Here is a 10995-nt window from a genome sequence, read left to right on the forward strand (position 1 = left end):
CTCTGCCTGTGTCTCTGCCTCTCTCTCTCTCTCTGTGACTATCATAAATAAATAAAAATTGAAAAAAAAAATTAAAAAGAAAATGATATGGCCAGAGCACAGCTAGGGAAATGGAGACTGGTAGGATGTGACACCAGAGATGTACTGCGGGCCAGATCATGTGCTAGTTTGATTTGGAGGCCCTTGTGAGGATTTTAGATTTTATTATTATGAGTAAGATGGAAAGCTCTACAAGGACTTTGAGGGGGAGAGTAATGTGAGCTGCTTAAGTTTTGAAACGTATTACCCTTAAGGGATCTGTTGAAAATAGACTGTAGGGGTCTAGGGTAAGAAGCAAGGAGACCAGTTAAGGGATAGTTGTAATAATATAAAAGAGAGAGGATGGTGGTTGGAGTGGGGTGGTGGTAGTGGTGGTGGTGAGAAGTAGTTAGATGATGGATTTACACTGAAGGTAATACTGATCTTTCCTTTTATTCTTGCCATCAGCAACTGTCTCTTTACCCCATTCTTTGGTACCCCCAAGATATTACAGCACAGGCTGCAGGAGTGGCTAGGCAAGGGAGCACTTTGCAAGGAACAGCTTGAAAGAATTTAGAGACCCGTTAGAGGCCCATATATGGATGCAGGCCACAGTCATCCCTCCCTAGGATTATTCGGATGCCATACTAAGGAGGGCTTTGTGCCACCACTTCTCATCAGAAAAGAAGCCCCTACATGCTGGTTTAATGTCTGCACACACTAAATGAAAGCCTGCCTTCCCACTACCACACAAGGAACAAAGCCTGTTCTCAGTACATCCAAAGTCACCCAGTGGTGACCCAAGTTATCTAGTCTATATCCAAGACGTCTACTCCAAAAAAAATTAACTATTGTCTTTGTTATTTACTAAATTACCACATATATTTGAGCCTAATTTTGGACTTTTCAACCTGTATTTTCCCTTAGCGCTGTCTTTTCCTATAGTATCATTCTGTTTTAATTATTGTGATTTATATTAATTCCTACCTCATACTCTTTTTTTAAAAAATTCTTGGCTATTCTTTTTTTTTTTTTTTTTATGATAGTCAGAGAGAGAGAGAGAGGGCGCGAGGTAGAGACATAGGCAGAGGGAGAAGCAGGCTCCATGCACTGGGAGCCCGACGTGGGATTCGATCCCGGGTCTCCAGGATAGCGCCCTGGGCCAAAGGCAGGCGCCAAACCACTGCGCCACCCAGGGATCCCAATTCTTGGCTATTCTTTCACATTTACTTTTCCAAATAAAATGTGATAATTTCATATTTAGTGTCTAAAAATTCACTTGGGGTTTTGAGATTCTATTGTAAAGCTTAATTTAGAGAGAACTTCCACCTTCACAGTATTCTGTCTTCCTTAAGAACATGATATAGCTCTCCATTTATTCAAGGAGACTACTTTGTCTTGATAGAGAAATATGCATATTTTGGATACCAACTTTACTTCTCACTTCATTTTATTTAGGAAAAAATCTGTTCTAATTCAATAGTTAATCAGCAAAACAACATTCAATTAAAACGCCTCCAATTCTATAATTTGCATAACTACATCTGCATTAAGTGGAGCCTGAACCTCCGTGGTACTTCCAAGCCTCCTATGTTTCTTCAGTCACAAGTGGGCCCAGGGCTTCCAACTCAAGCTTTTGATTCTGTCAAGAATCAAGAAATGTGTCCTGTTGGCCAGCTTGTACCCACTCTCTTCCACTTCAGGAAAGTACTTTTCAGGGCCTGACCGTCTAAAGAGACCACAGGTCTTCTTCTCTAGTCCCTTTAGGGAACCAGGAGGCACCAGGAGCTTCTAGAGCTTTCATCTTTAAAATCCCAAATTGATCCAGTCCCCTCCCCTCCCCTCTCCACTCTGGAGTGCTACTGGATGATTTCACATAACCAGGACAGAGCTGAAGTCACTGCAAATGCATGGTCTCTAACTTTATCTGGATCTTCAACGACAGATATTTTATATTTTCCTCTTTGACTTTGCCTCCTAGAGAGTAGGGCTAGAGATACAGGTCTGGGATTCATGACATAGGGACTATTCTTAACTTCTACCACTCTTCTCAAATTCTCCTTCCCACCCTTCCTCTGTGGATGATCTTGTTCCCTTCTTAACAGAGAACAGTGATACCATCAGATAGTCATTCCTTAAATTCCCTTTCCTCCTAAAAAGGTATTTCTTTCCCATCCTGACTCCTGTCTTAGTAAAAGTATTCTTTCTCTTGTCTAAAATGTGTGTTCTGATCCCATTGTCTTCAGTCTCTTTCAGAAGACTGTTATGTCCAATTTTCCTCCTCCTCATTTATTCCCATCTTTTCTTCTCTAGGGTCTCTCTTTTCTCCATATATGGATGTTAGATCATTTCTGTCTTTAAAAAAAAAGAAGTCCTCCTATCCTGTATTCTATGAATAGCTGGTTTTTAGATATTTTCACAGAAAAATTTTAAGATACAGTAGTCATTATAGCAACACTTCACTACCTCCACTCAATTCTTAACTCACTGCAATCTGTGGATAGGCTACTACTGCTTCTTTTGCCAAAGTCAACAATAATCTTCTAGTTGCCAAAGACACTGGACCTTAGCATGGCATCTGACAATGTTGATAACTCCCTTCTTAAGTTGTCTTCTTTGGTTTGACTTTTTCTCCTTGGCTTCTCTTTGTTATTTCAAATCTACTTTTCTGATCAATTGTTTTCCATCTTGATGAAAAATTACTAATCTTTATCTTCCCTTTTCCTGTACAATAAATCCAACTTTCCATATGGAAAGCTACATCTGAATGTGTCATAAGCATCTCGAATTCAGTGTGTTTGATACTGAAGTCATATTTTCCAGCCAGCCTGCTTCTCCTAGTGTATGCCTTCTTTTCTTGGCAATGGCACATCTTTGTAAACATCCATATCAGAAACACAAGATTTAGCCACTCTTTTACTCTTTCTTCCAAGTTCACTCACTCATTAAATCCTTCTGCATGCTCTTTCTCTCTGTCTCTCATGAATAAAATAAAATCTTAAAAAAAAAGTAAAAAAAAAAATCCTTCTGCATGTACCTCTTAAATGTCTATCATTTTCCCTCTATTCTCTATTCTATTTGCCTCTCCATTCTATTTGCCTCTTTTGGATCAGGACTTCATTACTTCACCTTAATCAGATGCCCTCTTTATAGTCCTACATCCCTCCAGTCCATCTTCTACACTACTGTGACAGCCTGCCTCCTGAAAGGTAAATTTGTTTAGGCTACTCCCCTTGGAAGGTATTCACAGTATCCATGCTCTGACTCCTGCCTACCTTTCAAGCTCATTAACCACAAACTCCCAACACCCTAGGGTCTGGCCATAACTGGAGTTCTCTGTATGGGCTGAGGTATTTCTATATTTTGGCATATGCTGTTTTCCTTCCCTAAAATGTTTTTTTTTTCCCTTGACTTTATGGTATGCTCCGTACATCCTTAAAGATTTAAATCAAGGGTCTTCTTTGGGAAGACTTTAGTTCTCTCTGGTAGTATTACAATCATTCTCCTCCTTGTGATTCCAGTTAAGGCATGCATATGTTCTTTTTTTTTTTTTAAGATTTTATTTATTCATGAGAGGCAGAGAGAGAGAGAGAGAGAGAGGCAGAGGGAGAAGCAGGCTCCATGAAGGGAGCCCGATGTGGGACTCGATCCCGGGACTCCAGGATCATGCCCTGGGCCGAAGGCAGGCGCTAAACCACTGAACCACCCAGGGATCCCCGCATATGTTCTATATATAGTATCTGTCCCACTGTATTGTGAGGCTTGCAGGTCTTTCCTCTCTACCAGGTTACAGTTTTGCTAAAGGCAGGGACAATAAAACTATCACAGGCCTGCCATTTGCCTGGTGTTCCATAAAATTTGTTGAATAGTTTGAATTACTTGCCATGCTACAGAGTCCTATTATGGGATAATTTGGAATATAATAATATATAAATATTTGCTGTACATGACCAGAGTATAATTATAATAGAATATAAAGCACTATGTTTCTATCTGCCATGAGAGCTGGGTGGGGTATTATCCTGAGAAAATCAAATTTCTTTTCTACAAACCAGAAGCCCCGTATGATCAAACTGTCTGCTTCCTTGGATAGAAAGAGATGAGAATCCATGTGTTGGCACTAATGGGCCCAACAGACGCCCTTTGGGTTGTAGGTGAACAGTGTCAACTTTGGCCAAGGAGCAGTTGGTTTTCTCAGTTCTATACCTTAACGTGTACAGTAAAGGCTGCACAGGTGACACCTTCCCTTTCCTCTTCCTCTTAACCTTTGCTCTGGACACCCTGAAGGCCTCCAATAAAGACACGTCACTGTCTCATTATTACTGTCATCTCCATTGCGCCATTACTGGGGTCCTTTGACTTCGACGTTGCTTCTCTCCTGTCTTCCACGGGGGGGGGGGGGGGGGGGGGGGGGGGGGGGGCGGGCAGGCAGAGAGTGAGGAGAGGAGAACAAAGACTCCCGGGGCCCGCCCACAGGTGATGTAGGCCGGGAGGCGACAAGGTGACACACTCACCTAATCCCAGAAAGATGATGGATTCCAAGGCAATCCGACACAAACCAGAGTCCACTCTGACCTCTCAATCCCTGTCTTGCGACAGCAGGCACGACACCTTCTCTAACCCGGGGCCTGGTGTGTATACACTCCCAGCTCCGGTTGCCTAGGAAACCTGCCCTCCGCCTCGCGCGACCTTGGAGTGGGGAGGGGGACCACAGAGGCGGGGAAAGCGGCGGCCGAAGCCGTTTCTGGTCACGTGGCGGCACCCTCCAGCCAATCAGCAGAGGAAGGGGTCCACCCGGAAGACCCCGCTGGTGCTGCTGGGAAACCGTGGGGAGCGGCGGGTCCGCGGGTGTCACTGACCTGGAGCATCTTTCCGTCTGTCTGCGCTGGGTCAGGGCAGCGGTCCGGAAGCACCGAGTTGTGGGCATAGTGGCAGGGACCTAGTCGCGAGGCCTCCTCCAGCCCCGGCTCTCTTTCATCGAAAGCCTGTGGCCCTCGGGGCCTGGAAACCCGGAGCCTGGCTGGGCTGGAACCTCAGAGTCCCGGCGCTGTGACGTCATAAGGCGAGCAGCCAGGCCGGACCGGCCGGGGTCGCCCGGAAAGCGCCGACGAGCCGGGGGGAAGCACGGCCCGGCAGAGATGGGCCCTCCGAGGGACTTCTCAACCGTCCTGGGCCGGCTCTTGAGGGTCCTTTCAGTAATTCCAAAGTTACTGAAGAAAAAAAAAAAAAAAAAAGCAAAGTCAAAGTAACTGTAGCTGTCATTTCATTTCCTAGACCTGCCTGCCCCATGTGGGAGCCACTAGCCACAGGCTCGCGTGGCTCTTGTGCTCTCCTCCTTCCCGACCTAGTCCAAATTGAGACGTACCCTAAACTACGCGCTGTATTCTGAAGGCTTAATGTGAGGGGGGAAAAAACAAATCTTGTTTGTTGAAGTCCTAATATTTTTAATATGTCGGGTTAAATAAAAATGCGGTATTAAAATTTTACTTTTTAAAAGCAGCGATTAGAAATTTTTGAATTACATCTGTGACTTCTATTATGTTGTTGGACAGCGTTCCTGGGTTTTGTTTGTTTGTTTTTTTGTGGTTCGGTTCTTTTGCGTAGAATATTTATGACGTCCAGTTCTTGCGAAATAATGCCTGTACTACCCTTTTTCCGTCACCAGATGTCCGCCTCGCTCAATAGACTACAGTTTTAAACTGTTTTCCTCAAGAAAAATAGAAGTGTAGATTTAAAATATATTTCCAGGGGACTTGTGTGGCTCCGTGGGTAGAGTATCCCACTCTTGATCTCAGGGTATAGTTAAGTTCAAGCTCCACGTTTGGTGGGGAGCCTGTTTAAAAAAAAATTCTATTTATCTAGTAACAGCATATTTGTTATGATTCAATTATTTTTTCTATCTTGTTGACTGTAAATGCATAAACGTATAAAAAAGTAAATTAATTTTCCCTCTACATTTTTTATTTTACATTTTAATTTATTGTCCATCCGTCATTGATTAATTAATAAATTAATTAAAATATCTGTGACTTAGGGGTTTAAAACAAATACGGGTGAAATCTGATTCGTATTTGCATTCTTAATATTATTTGAAAATCTAGTTGGGGACGCCTCGGTGGCACAGCGGTTGAGTGTCTGACTTTGGCTCAGGGCCTGATCCTAGACACCGGGAATCGGGTCCCACATGGGGGTCCCCGCATGGAGCCTGCTTCTCCCTCTGCCTGTGTCTCTGCCTCTCTCTCTCTCTCTCTCTCTCTCTCTCTGTCTCTCATGAATCTCATGAATAAATAAGTAAAATCTTAAAAAAAAAAATCTAGTTGAACAAGATGACCTGTCAGCAAATATTCATCTTAGGGTACAAAGACTAGATAAAGATGGTTTAGAAATCTAAATTTGTAGATTAAGAATTTAGGTCAGAAGTCAATGAGGATTTTATACATCATTTAGGGGGATGGAGCTCTTTTGGATACAGTAAAGAGATGATTAAAGTATATCGTTAGCAATCTGTTATGACTCTCCTAACCAGTAAAAGACTAAGGAGAGAACTAGCACACAGTTTTCTTTATATAAACAAGTAATTTTAAGACCTATTTCTAAAAAAAAAAAAAAGACCTATTTCTAGGTTTTGTATTCTTCCGATGGCTTTTAACTGTAATCACCTTTTGTTCCAGATACCATCTAGAGTATGTTAACAACAGGCAATTCTTTAAGGATTATTCAGGACAAAGGCTTTAGTTTGGCAAATCACTAATGGTTATTAGCCTACAGCTACACAAGAATTCTGACTTGAACTGACTTGAACTCTTTCTCAGTTCTATACCTTAACGTGTACAGTAAAGGCTGCACAGGTGACACCTTCCCTTTCCTCTTCCTCTTAACCTTTGCTCTGGACACCCTGAAGGCCTCCAATAAAGACACGTCACTGTCTCATTATTACTGTCATCTCCATTGCGCCATTACTGGGGTCCTTTGACTTCGATGTTGCTTCTCTCCTGTCTTCCACGGGGGGGGGGGGGGGGGGGGGGGGGGCGGGCAGGCAGAGAGTGAGGAGAGGAGAACAAAGACTCCCGGGGCCCGCCCACAGGTGATGTAGGCCGGGAGGCGACAAGGTGACACACTCACCTAATCCCAGAAAGATGATGGATTCCAAGGCAATCCGACACAAACCAGAGTCCACTCTGACCTCTCAATCCCTGTCTTGCAACAGCAGGCAGACACCTTCTCTAACCCGGGGCCTGGTGTGTATACACTCCCAGCTCCGGGAGTCTGCTGACTGGCCCATCCTTGAGCTTTTCCGATAAATATAGAGGTGCATGTATCTTTTTTGAGTTAGTGTTTTATTTCTTTGGGTAAATACCCAAGAATGAATTACTGGGGAAATGCAAATCAAAACCACAATGAGATACCACCTCACAGCAGCCAGAAAGAAAAGAAATGACAAGTGTGAGTGAGAATATATATGAAGAAAAGGGAACTCTTAGGCACAGTTGGTGGGAATGTAAGTTGGTGCAGCCACTGTGACAAACTCTATGGAGGATCCTCAAAAAATTAAAAATAGGAATACCATATGATCCAGTAATTCAACTACTGAGTATTTATGCAGAGGAAACCAAACACTAATTCAAAAAGATATATGCACCCCAGTGTTTATTGCAGCATAATTTACAAGAGCCGAGAAATGGAAGCAACCTAAGTGTCTGTTGATGGATGAATGGATAGAGAAGATGACCTCACAATTTATACATCACAACCTATAGTTGAGTACTACCTTACATATTCCAAACAAGTGCTGCTTTGATTCTGTAGAGATTTATCCACATTTTTTCCAGCTGTAGTATTTTACAATAAAATACTTAAGAAGTTAACAAATCAAATGTAAGACCCCCCCCCACACACACACACACACATACACAAACATCATTGGTGAAGCTAATCTATAGCATTAGAAATACTGGGGATTTGCTCCTGTTTTCATCTCTCTGTGCCCCAGACTAGTAGGAGGCAATTTTGCCTAAGTGAATCTTCATTGAACCGAACTTTCCCTCAGGTGGACTGAAGCAAGATCCAGTGGAAAGAGGGAATATTAGCACTTTCCCTACAGATATACAGTCATTTTGCCAATGGCATTTCCAGGATTAAAGTTGGTATTTTAAGCTCTATTTATATGTCTCATGACCATTTCCCAGTTGATTTGAAGCTTAGGAGGGAAAGAAAGGAGTATTATTTATTCGCCTTCTAAAGCCTGGTTCTATAGTTTGGGTTAAGTGTATTTTTGTATAATCCAAATGTTTGAAACTTAAAACGCATATTGACGCTGAAAAAGGATATTCTGTTAAGTCAGAATAAAGAACTCTTTCCATTTTAGGAAAGTGAAAGCATTGCTTTACTGTTACTGTAGATCTACCTCCTAGCCACATGTACACAAAGAAGATAGTATCTGTAGAATTTAGAGCCAGTCTACAGAGAAACACTTGATTTGCTTTATAAACCATGGCTAATTCCACATCTGTGTACTTGACCAGTGGTCTTGGGAAAGAGATCCAGCACTGTTGTCAAATACAGGGAACTCTAGGACAATTGCTATTTGTGGCCAGCACCATCTTGCTAGCTCTGCCCAGAATGATCACTGCATGAGCCAACCTGCAAATCCCATACCTAAGTAGAAGCAAAATTTTAATTGTGCAAACACAAGATGAACTCCACCAAGCAGGACATTAAACTGTTATTAGTAACTTCAAATGACCCTCCTAAGTTATATCCATGGCATCAAAAATAAGAAACGCATACATGCCCTTGAAAACATACAAGAAAAGCTGATACATATACAATGTGAATGTCTTAAATGTATTTTCATTTGTTTATATGTATTTATAAAAATAGAAGAATTTTACCTAAGCAGGTTTTGAATGGGAGTTATCAGTTTTTAAATTATTGTGCTTAGGAGACTTTAAGCATTTAATTCACCTTTGTCTTAATATGGAATCACATTTTTTTCTTTTTTTCTTTTTTTTTTTAATTAATTTTTATTGGTGTTCAATTTACCAACATACAGAAAAACACCCAGTGCTCATCCCGTCAAGTGTCCGCCTCAGTGCCCGTCACCCATTCCCCTCCAACACCCGCCCTCCTCCCCTTCCACCACCCCTAGTTCGTTTCTCCGAGTTAGGAGTCTTTATGTTCTGTCTCCCTTCCTGATATTTCCCAACATTTCTTTTCCCTTCCTTTATATTCCCTTTCACTATTATTCATATTCCCCAAATGAATGAGAACATACACTTTAAAATCATCCTAGATATTCTTTCTTTGAAAGCTACATTAGCAGTCTTCTGTTTTTATTTAAAAAGCCCCTATTAAGGATCCCTGGGTGGCGCAGCGGTTTGGCGCCTGCCTTTGGCCCAGGGCGCGATCCTGGAGAACTGGGATCGAGTCCCACGTCGGGCTCCCGGTGCATGGAGCCTGCTTCTCCCTCTGCCTGTGTCTCTGCCCCTCTCTCTCTCTCTCTTTCTCTGTGGCTATCATAAATAAATAAAAATTTTAAAAAAATAAATAAATAAAAAATCAAAAGCCCCTATTGGCAGGACCTGTACCCCGTGCCTGACCTAGATCTGAAATGCTATGGACTCTGTCATCTTTGTCTTTTTTGATCTTCAGAAAAGATACTTATCCTCATATTTAAAAGTCTGTGTTCAAAAAAATAATAATAAAAAGTCCGTGTTCCCATCAGTTCTGTTCAATAGAAATAAAATGTGGCCCATATATGTCATTTTAAATGTTCTCTTAGCCACATTAAAAAAGTAAAAAGAAACAGGCAAAATTAATTTTTATGATATTTTAAAAATCAATTTAGCATCAGAAAAGTCTTTTTGTTTAAATTGAGGTATAATTTTTAAAAATTGAGGTATAATTGACATACAACATTATATTAGTTTCAGGTGTACAAATTTGATGCTTGTATATATTACAAAATGATCATAATAAATCTAGTTAATACTCATTATCAGATATAGTTACAGAATTTTTCTCTTGTAGGAAGAAATTTTAAGATTTACTCTTAACCATTTTCAAATATACACTGCAGTATTATTAACTATAGTTATGATGCTGTATATTGCATCCTCACGATTTTTTAATTTTATAACTGAAAATTTGTACCTTTGACACCCTTTATCTATTTTGCCCAATCCCCACCCCCAACACTGGCAACCTCCAATCTGTTCCCTATATTCATAAAGTTGATTGTTTGCTTGTTTTATTTTTGTATTCTGCATATAGGTGAGATCATGTAGCATTTGTCTTCCTCTTTCTGACTTATTTCACTTAGCATAATGCCCTCAAAGTTCTTCCATATTGTCACAAATGTTGAGATTTCATTCTTTTTTTGTTTCAATGTATGCATATGTACCACAGCGCCTTTATTCTTTCATCTGTCAATGGGCACTTAGAGTGTTCCTATACCTTGGCTACTGTAAATAATGCTTCAAGTTACTGTTTTCATTTTCTTTGAGTAAGTACCCAGAAGCGGAATTGATGGATGATTTGGTAGTTTTATTTTTAATATTTTTTATGAACCTCCATGCTCTTTTCCACAGTGGTTGCACCAATTTACATTTCTACCAACAGTGCATGAGGGTTCCTTTTACTCCACATCCTCACCAAAACTTGTTATTTCTCATCTTTTTGATAAGTCTTTCTGACAGGTGTGAGGGGATACATTTTGTGGTTTTGATTTGCATTTTTGTAATGATTAGTAATGTTGAGCATCTTTTCATGTGTTTATTAGCCATCTGTATATCTTCTTTGGAAAAACATCTATTGAAATCCTCTGCCAGCTTTTTAATCAGATTGTTTGGGGGTTTTTTCTCTCTCTTGAGTTTTATGAATTCTTTGTATATTTTGTACATCAACCATTTATCAGATATATGGTTTGGGAATATTTTCTCGCATTCAATACATTGACTTATTTTGTTGATGGCTTCC

General features: G+C 40.9%; 1 protein-coding gene across 13 annotated transcripts in view; it reads right to left on the bottom strand.

Annotated features, from left to right (window-relative positions):
- Positions 1-5466, bottom strand: part of LRRC9 (leucine rich repeat containing 9) — a 125749-nt gene extending 120283 nt beyond the window's left edge. For 12 of the 13 annotated variants that reach the window (XM_041760109.1, XM_041760102.1, XM_041760104.1 and 9 more), the window contains exon 1: positions 4533-4713. The gene's annotated coding sequence lies outside the window, so the exon portion shown is untranslated. Of the gene's footprint in view, positions 1-4532; positions 4714-4877 lie in introns of those variants that run through there. The other variant, XM_041760099.1, reaches the window with a different exon arrangement.
- Between the last annotated feature and the right edge of the window lie 5529 nt (positions 5467-10995).

This window comes from Vulpes lagopus, chromosome 6 (assembly GCF_018345385.1).
Source record: "Vulpes lagopus strain Blue_001 chromosome 6, ASM1834538v1, whole genome shotgun sequence".
NCBI classification, from domain to species: Eukaryota; Metazoa; Chordata; class Mammalia; order Carnivora; family Canidae; genus Vulpes; species Vulpes lagopus.